This window comes from Nyctereutes procyonoides, unplaced genomic scaffold (assembly GCF_905146905.1).
Source record: "Nyctereutes procyonoides isolate TBG_1078 unplaced genomic scaffold, NYPRO_anot_genome, whole genome shotgun sequence".
Taxonomy (NCBI): Eukaryota; Metazoa; Chordata; class Mammalia; order Carnivora; family Canidae; genus Nyctereutes; species Nyctereutes procyonoides.
Genome location: NW_026575160.1, coordinates 29952203 through 29970602, shown reverse-complemented (window position 1 = coordinate 29970602; position 18400 = coordinate 29952203). Strand labels below are relative to the sequence as shown.

General features: G+C 43.1%; 1 non-coding gene across 1 annotated transcript; it reads left to right on the top strand.

The window, feature by feature from the left end:
* Positions 1-15688: 15688 nt before the first annotated feature.
* On the top strand, positions 15689-15791 carry LOC129502998 (U6 spliceosomal RNA). Its single transcript, XR_008663090.1, has one exon. It is a non-coding gene; the product is annotated as a U6 spliceosomal RNA (small nuclear RNA).
* Positions 15792-18400: the final 2609 nt, after the last annotated feature.

Sequence of the window (18400 nt, the reverse complement as noted above, 5' to 3'; positions counted from 1 at the left end):
TTCCGTGTGCATCTGGGGAAAGCGGAGGCCAAGAGGGGCAGAGGTCCCTGCAGTTATCTGGCATCGCCCCCAAGTCCCATCGCCAGCAGAGGAGTCGGGAAAGCCAAGCACTTTATCTGGTTTGTCTCAGAGTTAACCCAAGCGGATTCTAAGTAGCTTTAGCTTCCAAAGGAGATGGTCATTATTTCTTTTAATTCCTGGGATGTTTTGATCTGACTTTCATTTCATGCTGAGAGGCATAAGGGGCAAGGGCACGAGGCATATCCCTGCAGAAACCCACGTAGGAGACTGTGGGAGACCATGACAGCCCGCTCAAGTGCCAGTGGCTGTGGCCGTTAGGGAGGGTGTAATCACAGAGTGAAGTATTTTTATCTGCTTTTACTTCTGAAAGAGGAAATCTCCACTATTTGGAAAAAAATATTAAAAAACAGGTGAAGACCATTTCAAACTTATTTTCTTTAGGGTTTGGTTGAGGATCAGTATTCCGTAATTCTAAGATCCACGAGACTCTGGATACCTGAAGTCCGTAAGGGAATGTTATGGCACAATTTACGCAAAACAAAATGAAAGAATCCATTCGGTTCAGATCCCCTACAAATTCCTTCTCAATGAAAATCTTATGATAAAACCAAGCTTTCTAGGCCCACAAGGATGCCCATTAAGGTTCTGCAATAGCTGAAACAGTTGTGACACAATACGAGATCTTGACTTAGTAGAGTCTTCTACGATAACGATGTAATCTGCCCGTGACTCTGAGTCTCAGCCAGCGAGTTGTCTTCTCGGTCAGTTTGCCTGCCTACCTTGGGCCGCGCTTGGCAAGGCTGGGCTGGACTGACCTTGGTATCCTGTGAGCATGCTTGGCAAGGGGCATCCCGGCTGCATCTTGGGCAGCCTCTCACATGAAAGCTCCAGCCCAAAACCCCAAGTGCTGTGAGCACGGCCAGCTGGGCTCTCGGCACCCCCAGGATGGGGGCCCTGGCGTAATACGGATTTCTCCAGAATGGAAGGAGCGGCCCCGAAGGATGTGTCAAACGGCCGTGCATTCGGACCCGGGCTGGAGGACGGGAGAGGACTGACCGGGAAGGGCCAGGTGGCCGTTGGCGACGCTGGGCTGAGCTTGGCCGTGGTGAAGAGTTGCTTCCCCCGCTCTTGCAGGGTCACCGCTGCGCTTCCTCCTGCTGTGGCTTCCCCGGCCCCTCCCAGGACCTCAGGGGCCCAGAGGTGCAGGCCCCGCTCACGTCCCCATACCCAGCTGCCATGCTTCGTTTCAAGAGGCCTTCTCGATCGTCGTAACCATGTTCCTTTCTATTGGGTTTATCACGAAGCCTGAACACATCAGGCATCACGTTTCTTTTTCAAAGGGTACTCCCTTTAAAGTCAGAAAAATCTAGCCTCCCATTGACATTTCTCCGCCTGATTAATTTATTAAGGAATCCTACATCAAGTCTACAAAACCTAAAGCAGGGCCCCCACCCCCACCCCGGCGACAGGCGACATGACCGCGTGTGCTTGTCCTCGCCAGCGTTTCCAGGCCCAGATCTTATTATTATTTCTCATTTATTAAAGGCTGGCCTGGGGCTGGTGTGGTCTCAGCTGAAGAACATCCGTGTCCCCTCTTGCCTGCTCTCCAGATACAGGCCCGGAGAGCTGCCCAGTCGGCCAGAACCATTCTCTTGTGTCTGTTTACTGTGCTTCAACCTGGGTTTCCTTATCTGCAGAGCGAGAAGCGTACTCTTCGCAAATAAACCGCGCCAGTTCCGAAGCTGGTAAATCGCTTTTGTCGGGTCTGTGCTGACCTTCTGGAAAAACCATCCGCTGGTATAAGCTCACAGAGGCGGGCTCACCTTGACCTTCCCCTTACCTACACAGAGAAAACTTTCACTCATCCATGAGAATGTTCTTTACATTTTTCAGGCGATCAGCAAGGTGACAGACAGGTGGTTTGCAAAGCCCAACATGATTATTATTTTTCTAAATCATCGTTGTTCCAACTCTATAGCTTTTTTTCCCTGATACTCACATGATTCCTGTTTAACCAAGCCTCCCACTTCCATGAGCTAATAAAAGTGTCACGCAGATTGTTACAAAGAACTATTGTTATTTACAAGTCTGCATTTTCTGTGAAATCAAAACATAATAAAGTGAATTTTCAGTGTTGACTTTGTTATTTTAAACCTGTCACAGTCTTGCCAAACCCTCTGGTGAAAAGAAATCCCTGCGGGTTATGGGAACTCTGTCCTTGTCCTCTCTCAGGACTGCTGATCAAGAGGTGTCCCTCAAGTCTGCAAAGATTTTCAGGGAAGACAGTTGGCTCACCTTACTGATAAGTACTCTGGTGAGTATGGGGAAGACTCCTATTCCTGATGGAGAAATTATTTTCCACACACACTTTCACCCTGTGTTCTCCCCCTGGGTGCCATTTAATGCTTACCCCCTCTAGGTGCCAGCACGCTTTGGCCGTGTTTATAAATTCAGTGTCACCCCACAGCAGCTAGGCCCAGCCCTGTTGACCTCTCCAAATTCTTACTTTCCATGTAAGTGCTTGCTTTTGGCTGAAATGGTATTTTTTCAGCTTGATTAGAAACAGACAAGACCCCTTGCTCCTTTCTTGAGATCTCTGTGTCCTGATTGTGGGTGCTACTTCTACACTAGTAGAGAAAGCTCAGTATATGGAAATAAACTCTCCTCCCGCAAAGAAAATCCATCCAACATCGGCTCCTCCCTGATGAATTGTTTTAGGTGACCTGACTGAGCAAGGTGCTGACTCTGCAGTCCAGTACCCCCGGATGGCCCGATAGCCAGGTTGCTTGCTGCCCCTCTAGGATTCCTTTGACCCCTTCAGAAACTCCCATGCTTGGAGGATCTGCAGAAGAGGAGGTGACACATGTGTCTGTGTGCATTTTTCAAAGAACATTTTCCCCCCAAATTTTTTCCCAAACATTATCAATGAGATTCCCCTATTCTCTCACCTTTTGAGTGAGAGGACTGTCTACACATGGTGAGGTCTTTAAAAGCAACCCTGGTCTTTACACACTAGATGCCAGAGGCACTCTCCTGCTTCCCAGGTGTGACCACCAAAAGTGTCCCCGGACATTGCCAGGTGTTCCTGGTGAGGGAAGGAAAAAGCAAGGTATAAGAGAAAACCTTTCCCAGTTGAGCACCACTGACGTAACACTTTGGGTCAAGTCCTCTATTGAAATGCAAGCCATAAACACGTCTGCCATTTTCAATCTGGAACACTTCACTGGGAGTGATAGTCGAATGGGATTAAGTCTTGGCATTAGTGCATCAGACTGACTGGGAAGGGATCTGTTGGAATGGGTGAATCTAGGAACCCCTCGGCAGCATGGGGCAGAACAAGACAGGCCGACCTGAAGCTCACTGTGTGTCTTGGAAGGTAGGAAAGCATGAGGCTACTGTGTTTTTGCAGATAAGCCTTACCTGTAGGGAGTCAAAGGAAGGATGGAAGCTTAGCAAGGAGAAACAATAGTGTGGTTTCAAAAGCTAGAGGCAAAAATCTTAGAAACTCAATTTCACGATGCTCACTGGGGAAAAAAAAAAAGCCCCAAGATAAGGCCCAGAAGGTGGAAGAGTGAGAAAGTTACAGCTCTGCATAAATTAGTTGAGTAGTTTTGAGTTTCTCAGGACAGAGAGGAGGGTACTGATAGAGAGGGAGCACCAAAAAATAGAGAAAAGACTGAGTTTCAGACAAAAAAAAAAAATAGAATCTCCAGTTTCAGGCCAGGGTGGGTATCATTTGCAGGTTGATCACTGAACCTCCCCCCACCACACACACAGACACACACACGCTGCCAGTTGTCCCTGTTGCAGGGGAACCCTAGCCTCGTATGGGCAGTATTTGAGGAGAGTGAAGCAATCTAAGTGCTCTCCAACATGTGCCAGCGAAGAGTGGGAAAAGGAGAGCCCATGCTGGATGAGACATGGGGCAGAGTGGAGACCGAAATAAGCCTGGATGACAGACAAAATAAAGGATACCCCTGGCTGGATAAAGGACCGGGGGCAGGTGACAACTGGCTGAAAGAAGGAAATGGAAAAGTCAATCTTCCTCTTGACAGTCTTTCATGGGCCCAACTGAATTTATGTTTTAGGCTGCCTGTGGAAATAAAGAATGGACTAAACCATTTGGATGAACAAATAACTTCATCTGTCCCCTCGTGCTATTATCTAGTTCTAGATAATACAGCATGATTAAAATCTGATCAACATGATCAATTTACCATTTAGACTATTTTTGGACTCTTAACTTGATTTTGTAATTTCTGTGTAGTGACTGACCCTGCAAAAGCCCCTGTAATTGAATCACAGGCTCTGGATTTCCCCAGGCAGTCCACCCAGTCCTATTTTAATAGCACTGCAGGCCTTCCTAAATTCCACAGATGAGAGGAATCATATTACTGCCCGTAAACCCAATTCAAATGATTAAATGATGAAGATGCATCCAGTGTCCAGTCAGCCAGCTTGCTCACACTGGTTATTTCAGCAGAGGCTTGGGGAGCTCGGCGAACCCATCTGTGAATGTTTCAGAGCCTCATGTTACAGGTGGAGGTCACACACCAGCCGAACAAATAGCAGGAAATACAGAAAACGAAATCTGAATTGGAGTCTCCAAAAGTCTACCCGCCCAAATAAACTTTGGCATCTGCCCCTTGATCATTATTCTCCAATAGTAATGAAGACTTCATGAAAGGACTTGAACTCTGAGTTGTCATTGTGGAATCAGGTTTAATCAAGACAAATATCCCGAGCCTAAGAGTACAAGTAGAAGAAGGGAGTGCGGGTTTAATTTTCTTATATATTGCTGTAACTATAAACAATGCCTTATCTTCTCAGCGACTCTCAGGAAATAATAAGCACCAGTGTTTTGTGGGTATTTACACCAGCCCTTGGAGAATTTATTAGAATCATGATTCACAGATGAGAAATTTCCCTCTTCTACAGGGCTTAGTAACTGGAGTAAGAATTACTCAGTATTCTGTACAGACAAATGAATTGGAATATGTCTGGCTATTAACCATTCATTTGCTGGTGATTTTCTTTCATTTTTTTTTTCTGAACTGACTGAATGATTGGGTTAGGATGGTCCCTCTCGTTTGTGTATTGCAGACATGCAATTAAATGGTGTCTTAAGAATTATGTTGTTCTGTCTTCAACAGAGCAATGAGGTTACATGACACTTCTGAGGGTATGAGAGCAAGGAGTCATTGGAATCACGGAATGTCACATTTGGAAGGAACAATGCACACAATTTATCCTAACCTCCACATCTTATTCCTGGGAAAACAAAAGAAATTTTGTGGTTCAGACTGTGATATAAGCAAGACACTGAATCATCTTCAGGGAAGAACAGTTATTATTCACTCAATCAGTGTGTATTGAGCATCTCCTATGAGTCAACTGCTGTGCTACAGTCCTGGAAATGCAGCAGTGACTAAGACAAACGTGCCCTTGCTCAGAGCCTTCTGGGAGGACTAACACAGAACACGTGTGCTTCACTTCTTACCTTATAAGCACTTAGGAGTGCACGGTTGGACTTAGTCCTTACAACCACCCTTAGATATAGAAATGATTATTCTCTTTTTTTTTTTTTTAAGATGAGAGAGATTTCAGAGAGATTTGGTAATTGGAGGCAGGGCCTGGACTCAAATATTTGTCTTCTAACTCTTGATCTAGTGTCATTTCTAATATATCAGAGCATCCTCTCATTAAAACTTATAAATATTCTGTCCAACGAGCTATTGAAAATGACTTGGTTGGTTCAATGACCACATTTTCCAAACAAAAATTAGGATGTGTGAATTGCCAAAATATTTCTATGATTTCTGATCAAATGTATATGCAATCCGGAGAATAAATTATATGTAGATACACATCTAACAAAGCTCTACCAGAATGTAAGTGACTTTTAGTTATACATTTAATAAAGCACTTTTATTTAAAATAAAATGGCTTCTAAATCCTCCTAGAGGGCAGCCTGGGTGGCTCAGTGGTTTAGCGCCGCCTGCAGCCCAGGGCCTGATCCTGGAGACCCTGGATCGAGTCCCACGTCAGGCTCTCTGCATAGAGCCTGCTTCTCCCTCTGCCTGTGTCTCTGCCTGTCTCTCTGTGTGTGTCTCTATGAATAATAAATAAAAATCTTTAAAAATAAATAAATAAATAAATCCTCCTAGAAAATCTGAGATTTCTGGTCATAAGAAATCTACTTTCCTTATCATACGGAGATTCAACCCACCATTAAAGATGGTTGAAAATATCATGGACCAACTCAAACATTGTACATATCATGATTTATTTAAGTTTTCCTCAAACCTCTACCTAATACTTGATTACTCAGGTTGAATTAACATGTCAATAATTTTAAAAAATAATTTTCATCATAGTCTTGTCCTCTTACACTGAGGAAGAGAGACAGTTAAAATTTCCTTAGCAACAATGCCCAAGAAAAAATTTTCAGAATTGTAATAAATGTAACAATGTATTTTAAGATATTTTTAAAGGTACAAGGTGCATATACTAATATGATATTAATTAATAATATTTTCACCTTAACATAAAGTGTAGGTGGTCTTTCCATAAAGCAAATTGAGATTTGTATAATCCTAGATTATTAGATAATGCCTCTAGAAACAAAAGGTGATCTTTCCTCAATCTTCTAATGTGGAAACAATCCAGCAGGGCTGGAGTAATACATGTTGCTGGTTCTGTTCTGACTTTCAGTTGATCTTAAATCAAGTCTTTACTTAATCCGAACTTGTAGTTGGGATTTTTTTTTTTTTTTTTTTTTTTTTGGTGGTGGTGGCCAAATTAGCAAAAGAGAAAACTCTCTTCAGAATAGAGGGAACCAAAGACAAGACCTTATATGAATATCTGAGGAGTATAGGAGAGTGAGAAAGAATCTTTGTCTAAAAGGAATCTTAAATGATGGGCCAGGGGAGAGGGTGGAGCATTTGTCACAATTATTCTAGAAGTGTATGGAATAGATTTACATGCATGTTTATTCATGGCAGAAAAAAAAAGTCTCCAAATATGGGTTTTAATTTGTGAGAAGGCTGCTGAGAAATATGAGATCATGGAGATGGTGGTCCTTAAAATAAATAAATAAAATCTAGGGAGTATAATCCCGCACAGAATGTGATTCATTCTTTTGGAGCAATAAATAGAGTGAGATGATGTCCAAAAGCAATTTCCCTATTTCTTGGACATGTAAGCATTTTTCCTTATAACAATCAAAGCAGAATAAGATCTCTACATAGATTATATTGACAACCATGTATGATTATAAAACAGCTCATCCCCAAATGTCATTTTCCTTTCATCATCCTTGACTTGGGCCTAAAATTCTCACCTTTAACCAAAGCACCTGAGGGTTAAGAATTTACCTTTCACAAATTTTCTTTTAATACATATAAATGTTTTTCAACTCTCTTCCTAAATTCAATAATTATTTATTCAAAAATATCTGGCATAATTTACCATCAACCAGATATTTCCCCCAGTGTCAGGGAAATAACAATGGATAAAGTAAATGAAATAAATGAGACTTCTATTTCTGGTAATATGGCAGACCAAATGTCCCCAAAAGAAGCCTTCTGATGCAAATGCTTAGAAATTTAACATAGGTAAAATAACCGTCCTTTAAAACATATAAGTGAACTCTCCCCATTCCCATCTTTAAACACAGGAAAGCTTCAAAGGTCAAAAATGAAGAGAATGCTAAAAACTCAAGCCTTGGTGCCCCAGTGGAGGTTTATTAATTTGCCTCCCTAGAAGATTGGGTTTTATTTTAATTAATTAGTTAATTAATTAGAGAGAGAGAGAACACATATGAACAATGGGGAAGGGGGAGAGGGACAGTCTCAAAGAGACTCCACACTGATCACGGAGCTTGTTGCAGGGCTCGATCTCATGACCTGGAGATCATGACCTGAGCCAAAACAAAGAGTTGGGCACTTAACTGACTGAGCCACTCAGGGACCCCTAGGAGATTGGGTTTTAAATTAAAGGCCAAGGCAGGGCAGGAAACAGGGTTTGGGCCTTCTTGAAGTGAGGAGTTAGAATCAGGATACAGCATCCCATCTCTTCCCACATGAATGTATTGCCATCAGAGGGCAATAAAGGAAAAAAAATCTGAGCACAGGAAATCAACTGGGAACTAGTTTCCAGTTGATATTTCTCTGAAATATCATTAGGGTAGGAAAAAATTAATTAAAATAAATTTATAGCTCTGGCCATTTACAGCTACCAGCCTCTCTTTGTTTAGTTTGATGTTAGAATGAACAGAACCTAAACACTTCAGAAATTGCCCCACCAATGAATTAGCCTAAAAAAAAAAATTAGTTCAGATTGAGGTGACTAGCAGATACAAGAACAAAATGTCTTTGAGGGTCACATTTTCAACCAGGCTACAGAGGATTCTTACATATAAAACTTCACCAAATCTGAGTTGATAATTTGAAATTACAAAACACACCACAAAACAAGTCAGCATGAAAACAAAACCATAGCAAAAAAAAACAAAACCATACACTTAGACTCCTGAGAATATCAGATAGTAAAATCACTATACACAGACTATAAAACAAATCTGTTTAGGAATGATTTTAAAAAGCAAAATGAATGATAACTATGAATAAGATAATAGTACTTCAAGGAAAAAAAGATTAAGCTAAAAAGTATTTGAAAAAGAACTAAAAACAACATCCAGTAATTAAAAATATAACCACTGATAGTAAAACTGATTTTCTGCCTGTGGCCACAGTTGAGGAAGCATTGTTGAATTCTTTCCTACAGCCATCAGCGTGTATAATTCAGAGTCTCTCAAGGAGACCAAAGAACTATGGAAGCATGGGCAGCCCAGGTGGCTCAGTGGTTTAGCACCACCTTTGGCCCAGCTCATGATCCTGGAGACCCAGGATCGAGTCCCACATCGGGCTCCCTGTGTGGAGCCTGCTTCTCCCACTGCCTGTGTCTCTGCCTCTCTCTCTGTGTGTCTCTCAGGAATAGATAAATAAAATCTTTTAAAAAAAAGAAAAGCTTTAAAAAAAAGAACTATGAAAGCTCCTCATTAAAGATTTGAACTTTAAAATAACAGTGGCAGGGATGCCTGGGTGGCTCATTGGTTGAGTGTCTATCTTTGGATCAGGGCATGGTCTTAGGGTCCTGGGATGGAGTCCTGTATCAGGCTCCCCCTGGGGAGCTTGTTTCTCCCTCTGCCTATATCTCTGCCTCTCTCTCTTTCTCCTGAATAAATAAATAAAATCTGTAAAATAAAATGAAATTACCAGTGGCAGACTGAGAATGAGTAACACTTATAGGTTGTATGGTAATGGAAAAATCTAAACACCAAGCATCTAGAAGCTTTGGGCTTCTCACATAAGCCATTGTGGTACAAGCATATGCAGTCATGAATTCAAGGCCACACAAGATGGATGGAAGAGTCATAGAACCAAAGAGGGTGTCTCAAGAGATGTTTCAAGAACAGGCTCACAGTTACCTATGAAAAAGACCTTTGTTGGTGGCATTAGAGAAGACACTGAACAACATCATATAAGGGGTTATTTTGAGTAATAGGGGAAGACTGAGGTGACTGAAATCATTACTGACTAGGATAGTGACAAGAAGAGAGGTTTTGCTTTTGTAAACTTTGGTGACCATAACCATGGAGAAGACTGTCATTCAGATACTATTACTGTGAATAGCTATCACTATGAAGAAACGAGAGCCCTGCTAAAGCAAGAGACGGCCAGTGTCTCATCTAGGTCACAGGAGTTCTTTAAATGTTGGCACTTTAGAGGGAATGACAACTTTAGTCATGGAAGAAACTTCAAGGGTTGTTATTATGGCTTTGGTGGTGGTGAATATGATGGCAATAATTGATTTGGTAATAACAGAAGCAGTTTTGGAGGTGTTAGAAGCTACAATAGCTTTGGCAATTACAACAATCTTCAGACTCTGGACCCATGAAGAAAGGAAACTTCTGGTTCTTGTGGTGGTGAAGGCCAGTACTTTGCCAAAGCACAAAACTAAGGTGGTTATGGGTGTCTAAGCAATGCCAGTAATCATGGCAGTGGCAGAGATTTTACACACTGCTGAGAAAAGAGCAGAAGAGGAGAGCCAGAGAAGTCACCGAAAAGCTATGGCTTACAATAGGTTTGTTAGGGTTACATAGTGGCAGAGCCTAACTGCTACAAGAAAGAAAAAAAAATAAGGATGGTATTTGTGACTAATTATATGACAGGTGTTTTAGTTTCTAAACAGGTACTTAGTTTCACTTTTCTCTGAAAAATGAAAAGCATTCCAACAAAAAGTTTTAATGTAGTTTTTGGTTGTTATTCGCATACTGTTAATTGATAAATATAATAGTCTGATCATGATGCTGATTAAATGTGGCTTTAAAAAAATTCATTGGATGTGGTAAACAGAAAAGTAGATACAACCAAAGAGAGATTTAGTGAAATGGAAGATAGATCTAAGGAAATTACCTAGAATTCTGCCCAAGATATTTTTTAAAGGGAAATATGAATGGAGTTAAGGGACAGGGAAAGTAGAATTGGTAGGTCCATCATATGTCTTATAACAGGAATTCCAGAAAGAAGAGAGAAATTTAGAAAGATGAGCAATTTCCAGAATGGATGAAAGATATAAATCTTCAATGTCAAGGAGCACAAGTTCTTTTTTTTTTTAATAAATTAATTTTTATTGGTGTTCAATTTACCAACATACAGAATAACACCCAGTGCTCATCCTGTCAAGTGTCCCCCTCAGTGCCCATCACCCATTCACCCCCACCCCCCGCCCTCCTCCCCCTCCACCACCCCTAGTTCGTTTCCCAGAGTTAGGAGTCTTTATGTTCTGTGTCCCTTTCTGATATTTCCCACACATTTCTTCTCCCTTCCCTTATATTCCCTTTCACTATTATTCATATTCCCCAAATGAATGAGAACATACACTGTTTCTTTCTCCGATTGACTTACTTCACTCAGCATAATACCCTCCAGTTCCATCCACGTTGAAGCAAATGGTGGGTATTTGTCGTTTCTAATGGCTGAGGAACTTTCCATTGTATACATAAACCACATCTTCTTTATCCATTCATCTTTCGATGGACACCGAGGCTCCTTCCACAGTTTGGCTATTGTGGACATTGCCGCTATAAACATCGGGGTGCAGGTGTCCCGGCGTTTCATTGCATCTGAATCTTTGGGGTAAATCCCTAACAGTGCAATTGCTGGGTCATAGGGCAGGTCTATTTTTAACTCTTTGAGGAACCTCCACACAGTTTTCCAGAGTGGCTGCACCAGTTCACATTCCCACCAACAGTGTAAGAGGGTTCCCCTTTCTCCACATCCTCTCCAACATTTGTGGTTTCCTGCCTTGTTAATTTTCCCCATTCTCACTGGTGTGAGGTGGTATCTCATTGTGGTTTTGATTTGTATTTCCCTGATGGCAAGTGATGCAGAGCATTTTCTCATGGAGGAGCACAAGTTCTAAGTAGTTCCAAAATTAAATAAATCCACACAAAAATATATTTTTGCAAAAGCACAGAGAGTAGAATGTGAGATTTCAACAGCTACCAAAGAGAAAAGACAAATTATCTAGAAGAGAAAATCATACCAAAAGCAGACTTTTCCAGAGCAATGATGGAAACAAGAAGGCTCTGGAATCATATTTTCAAAACTCGGGAGGGAAAAAATAAATCCATAACTTTATATCCAACTGAAATATCACCAAAGAACAAGTGTAAGATAAAGACATTTCAGACAAACAAAATCTACCAAGAACAGATTCTACCTACCGCAACTCCAAAACAAATATTTTCCAAAAGAAATGAAGAGGAAAAGTTGAGAAAATAAATTAATACACATGCAGTGAAATTTGCAATAGTGAACATAAAAAATGACTGGAATTACTCGTTTCTGGTGATAGAACAAGGTAACATAAAGTGTTGGTAATGATTTCAAGATAAAAAGGAAGCGACCAAAATTAAGCATTTTAACCTTGTTTATATTGTTGAGAAGGAGGGCAGAAATATTATAAACTTTAGGCACTGTTAGGTACACATGTCACAATTTTAAGGATAACTTTTAAAACAAAAATATTTAATTTCCTTTTTAGTAAGGAGATAAAAATGATTTTAAAACTCTTCAATCCAAAAAGAGGATAGATTTGTAGGTGTGGATGCAGGAGGATTTAGACTAAAAGTAGGGAGACTGACTAGTTTCCTAACTTAAATTATAATCAACATTATTTAAGCATATAAAGACCAAAAAAAAAAGTGTAAAACTCAGAAGATCCAATTTCTTTTTCAACTAAAAAAAAATTTGTAGTGTTTGTCAGTTCCATCCTTTTCTCTAAAATGTAATGGAGATTGTATCCATGTCAAAAATTCATATTCAGTGTTTTGGTTTTTTTTTTTTAAGTTCCAAAATTCATAGCTGGCACACCCTGTCTCCAGCATCCTGATTTAATTTTCCTCATTTTTGCTTGCTGCTTTATTGACTACATTGCTCATAATAGTAATGTAAATATCTGGGTATAAACAGTAATGACTGTGCAGAATCATAAGAAAAAAATCTAAAAAAACTTTATTTTTTAAAAAGATTTTATTTATTTATTCATGAGAGATACAGAGAGAGAGAGGCAGGGACACAGGCAGAGAGAAGCAGGCTCCATGCAGGGAGCCCGACGGGGGACTCGATTCCGGGACCAGGATCATGCCCTGAGACAAAGGCAGGCGCTTAACGGTTGAGCCAACCAGGCGTCCCTAAAAACTTAGTAATAAAAATAAAGGATACTTTGGAGAGATTACAGTAGAAATACCTAATATGGTAAAATGTTGACATTTACTACAATTAATCTGTAAAGCTACAATTCTAATATAAGACCAGCCAAAGATGATTATGATTGTTTCCTTAGGCAGGCTCACCTTCCTTCCCCCCTTTACCCTGCACCAGCTCCCCTTTTACTTCTCACTCTTGATTCAATTATAGAGCACCAGGCATATAGCAAATATGCAATAAATTAGTATTCTTTTAATATAAAAGAATGAATGATTCAACTGTTCTGTAAGCGATTTCTGGTTTACATTCTCAAAAACACTCCCATTGAGCCTGGTACACAGTACACGTCAAAATAATATCTAACTTTGAATCTCTGCCTAAGTATGCGAGCCAGCCCTTTGCCAAGCACATTTTGTGAGTTGATTACAATTGGAAAATTACTGTACATGTGTTCCTGAGAGTCACAAATAGATGACATTATTGACTTCTTAGTATCAATCTGATGAAGGTAACACACATTAAAATATAAGGGTAGAAGACCATTACTCATTTCTTTCTAAATACTTCTTAAAGTCAACAAAACTCTGACTTTCTATAATAATTTCTGTAGCTCCCTCACTATGATGTAGCTCAAGAAGTCTTCAATTTCTCTATATATTTCTATATATATGTACATATATAGATAACATGATCCACCCATGAAAGCATCAGAAATTCACATTCTGATCAGTTTTCCTATAAATGATCAAAAAGACTTCAAATGTCTAATGATCCCTATCATTAGGTCCCTATCATTAGCTGGTTTTCTTGAAACACATAAATATTAACACGTTACTAAGAATCGTTGCCCCGTATCTTTATCAGCTTTACATGTTCCCCCCCTTTACCGCTTAGTCATTCCTAATTAGCAGGAATCCAGGGGTCTTTTGGGAATCCTTCCTCAACTCCCTCAACTCATCGAAGAATCCCAGGGACTCCCTGCTGGGTCGGTACTTCCACCGGCATCCCCGGAGAGTCTCTTGGGCCTATAGGCATCCTTGCTTCCGTGGCTTTTACAAGTATCGTGTCATCACTAAACACAGATCCTGTGGAGTCACAAGGACTCTGGCTCAAGAACCAGGGGATACCCTAGCTTGGCCAGATCTGTGCACAACCCAGAGTTCATGCTTGGGCTCCAAGTTTCTGGCTCTTCACTTCCACTCACAGCCATTGCCCTCGAAGAGTGACCGCACATCCTAGCGGCTGGGGCCGGAGGTTCCTCAGTCTCACCATGTGTTGTGCTGGAACTTTCCCTTTTTTGTCCATCCTGTATCACCAGCAGATACTCTCACGAGGCATTCCCCTCTGGGGCTTTGGAGTCCTCTCATGCCAGCAGATGACTTGTTAGTGCCACCCTCTTAAAAACAGGATTCCCTAATTTCAACTCTGGAAGAAGAACATGACGTCTTTAATTCATTCCCTCGAAGGCTCCAGAGCTCCTTTTGCAAACTGATAAGCCAAAAAACCTTTTTTAAATTATGACATCTTTTTCTTAGGCAAGGAGAGTCTGGTGCCTTTACATTAACATAGCTAAGCCCAGCCACACCAATGATTCCTCTCGTAAGGAAAGGAGTCTGCTCCCACAAGAGGGACTTGGGTCTTCGTTCCAGAACCTCTAGTCACGGCACCCAGGTACGCCAGCCTCAACAGCTAATCTGGGCCCTCTGCGCTCAGGTAAGATCTAGCAGCCTGGAGCAGGCCGACGTTCCCACCGTGACAACTCGAAAAATTTCCCTCGCGTGTCCCCCTTGCTTCTAAGCCCGAGCCTCTCTCGACTTGAGCCTCTCAGCCCTCTGGGTGTGAAGTTTGTATTAAAGATACTGTTTTTAGGCACAAATGGTCTTTTTTAAACACAAACCATCTCCTACGGGCTCAGAGGAGAAGGGATCTGTTTTAATACTAGAAAAAACTGTTGAAAGGGGAGCAGAGCTCCACCCCCTTCCTATGTTTATAAGGAGATTTCAAGGGCAATTTTGATTATCCTTTGCCCTAAGTGCTGACCTTCGTACCTGCCCCTGGGTGAATGGGGACCGCTGAAATGTAACGGGCGCCCTTCTAAGAATTGCAGTCCCATGCAGAGTCCGTCCCTCTCAGAGACCCCCGCAGGAGCCACATAAAATTAGAAAGAGAGCAATAGGTTCTTGCTCTTCTTTTAGCTCAGTGGTTGAGCATCTGCCTTGGGCCCAGGGCGTGACCCCGGGTCTGGGATCGAGTCCCACCTCCAGCTCCCGGCATGGAGCCTGCTTCTCCCTCTGCCTGGGTCTCTGCCTCTCTCTGTCTCCCGTCAATAAATAAATTTTTAGAAATGTGTTTTTTTTGGTTGAGGCCATGCAAATCTAAAATGCCTACCAGGCTGTGCCTCTACTGGTAAACAGAGATCTTTTCTTTGGCCACTTTATCTTACAAGATGCTCATCACCGCCCTTAAGGGGCTAAGCTAGTCCTGGGCGAGTCCTCTTGCATTGACAACGCTGGGCCTGGGGCCTGCATTGGCGACACCCTGGGGTCAGTAGAGAATGTCTGTGAGACATTCCAACAGACAACCAGAGATGCTAATTTAAAAAAAGTTTTTAAAGACTAGGTCCCGGCCACACCCTCCACCACACCCCCACACCCCACACCCCCGGCTGGCCCCACCCCACCAGGCCCCCGCCCTCTGCAAAAAAAATAATAAAATTAGGTCCTGTCCCAGATGAATTGAATCAGATACTCTGAAGATGGGCCCAGATGAGGTATTATTTAAAACTTCTCCTGGTGATTATGATGAAAACAAGTTAGAGAACCATTGACATCCATTATCCCAATAAACTCGTAGCCACACTGTTAAATAATTTGGACAAAGCAAAATACACAGCGTGCTCAGCATCACGATACTAAAACTGGCACATTACAGACCAGATTAGCGCTGCCCCTGCACGAGGATCAGGTGCAAATTCGTGAAGCATTCCATTTTTTTTTAAAGTAAAATATACAGCAGTAACGGGTTCCTTATCTCCAAATTTTTTCCCTGACTATGTCTTAAGTAGTTACCTCTTAATTCTAAATTTTCAACTTTGCTGATGATAATCCAGGATGAGACAGCAGAGCCTGGGGGCCCTGTGCTGTCACGGTCTGTTGGGAAGTGGGGCAGCGGGCCAGGAAGGCGTTCCAGAATCCCCAGACCTGCTTCAAAGGGCAGCATCATTATTCTGCTAGTTTTCTACATCCCAAAATTTCAGAATTATCTGAGTTCTGCTTCTCAGGCAAGATCTGTGTCTATCCATTCTCATTCATTCTATCCTTCCTTTTCTTTCTCATTGTCACCACCTAGACCGAGGCCCTGCTCACCTCACTTCTAAATGACTACAATTCACACTGAGCCCCGCTGGCCCAGACGCCTCGCTCTATAAATCATCTTGCTTGCTCCAAACAACCCTCCATTTCACTGCCGTATCCCAAAATTTTCACTGGTTCCCATTACCTAAAAGGCCGAGATCCCTTGCCCCTCCATAAATTAGCCCGAACCACCTTTCCAAGTCTATCTGCACCTTCCTAGTCAAGCTGCTCACGGCTGGCTGGATGCGCAAGCACATTTTCAGCAAACACTGTGCATGGTGGGAAGGGCAGGGCTTCGCCATCGGACAGCCCTGTGCGCAGACCCTGATCCCCCCGCGTGCTGGGCCAGCGCGGTGGTGTGTGTGTGGGGGGGTACTTAGCGCAGGTGAGTCACGGAACTCACCGCCTAAGGCCACGGTAAGGATTCATGAGTTAGTGGGCAAAACGATACCAAGTGGCCCCTTGGACGTAGTAGATATTATTACCATTTGGCCTAAGTTATTTTCCCGGCTTGTAGTCGACCCTGTTTCCATTCCTTCCAGGACTGGTTATTAGACTTGTCTCTGGGTCTCAAACCCACCCTTCTGGGCTGGGCCGGGGGCTGGACCCAGGCTGCACCCCTGTTCCTTTTCGCCAGCTGCTCCTTGGCAGCTCTTCCAGAAGGAGGCACTGCAGGGAGGGGTAGGGCCGGCCAGCAAGAGTTCCTTCTGCAGCGGGAGCTCATCCGTGTGCAGGCCTCCCCCACCCCACCCCCAACCAGCCTCGCTGTGGCTCTAAGAGGCACCAGCACCATCTGGCAGGACCCCTGTACCAGCTCTGGGACCTCTTCTCCAAGGTTCTAACTTCTAATCCAACCTTTGCTCTCGGTTCCCCACCCCCTACGGGCTGCTGCACTTTCCTGCTCTTCCTGCCTCTGAAATACCTCGGAGGCCCCTTTATGTCTCCAGAACCTGGTCTCGAACTCTCCCCATTAAATAGTCTCTGTTAACACAGCGGGTACGCTGCGTGTTTCCTAGCGGGCCCCTGGCTGATCCTCTTTCCAGCGCTTCCCGGCTCCCAGGTGAACACACACCTTGTGGCCGGAAGGCCTGCATGTCTACGCACCCCGCGAACTCTCACACACCCCCAGAGTCCCCACAGAGGACGGATGCGGTGGCCTTGGGATACATTTCTGATCTGATTCTCTCGTCTTATCATCGAAGCCACTGAGGCCCGAGAGTCAGAGCAGGGCCTCCACCGGGCTCTCCTGCCCGCCCTCTGGCCCACAGGTACTTGGCCTTCAACCACCTGAGGCCCTGCAATGTCTCCTCAATCAGCACCCAAGCAGGTCACTTAGCTGAGACCCTGTGACTTCGCTTTAGGCATCGTTATAAAGCGACGCTCCTGTGCGAGTCACTAGGCTCAAAGGGCACTGAACTCTGCGCTACACGCCGTGCACCCGAGCGGCCTCCTCGGGAGGACTCCAGATCGAGTCCGGGGAATGAATGATTTAAAGATTTTTTTTTAATTTTTATTTATTTATGATGAGAGAGAGAGAGAGAGAGAGAGAGAGAGAGAGAGAGAGAGAGAGAGAGAGAGAGAGGCAGAGACACAGGCAGAGGGAGAAGCAGGCTCCATGCACCGGGAGCCCGACGTGGGATTCAATCCCGGGTCTCCAGGATCGTGCCCTGGGCCAAAGGCAGGCGCTAAACCGCTGCGCCACCCAGGGATCCCGGAATGAATGATTTAATTAGCCCCAACGTTTGAGCATAAGTGACGTCTACATCTCTCATGTGTTCTAGATTATTGCTAGCAATAATCAACACCTGAATCCAACAGACGTCGGAGAAGAGTGTTCGGCCTTCATAGATGCTGGAAGGTCTCCTGTTGGCCTCTTATACGCAGCACAACGGAAGCTCTAACAGGATTCGATAAGGACGCGCATCCTACTAATTAGACAGGAAGTTCACATAAATTCACGGCACAGTTTTATCAGGTGACGTTTCCTCATTGATAGAATCTAATACTAAAAGTCATAAATAAGTCTTAAATAGGACAAAACATTTTAAAGTACAGTTTTCAATTTTTTTCCATAAATTTGGCTCTAATAAAATAACCTTAAATTATGCAAAAAGGATAGTAATTGCAGTATAGGGAGCGACGGACCCAGTGAGATTTTTTTTTTTCCCAGCAATTTCTGGAGCAGTGCGTGGCTGTGACAGCCTGCCACGGGACAACACGAGGACTCAGGGAGTGTGAACTGATCGTTGC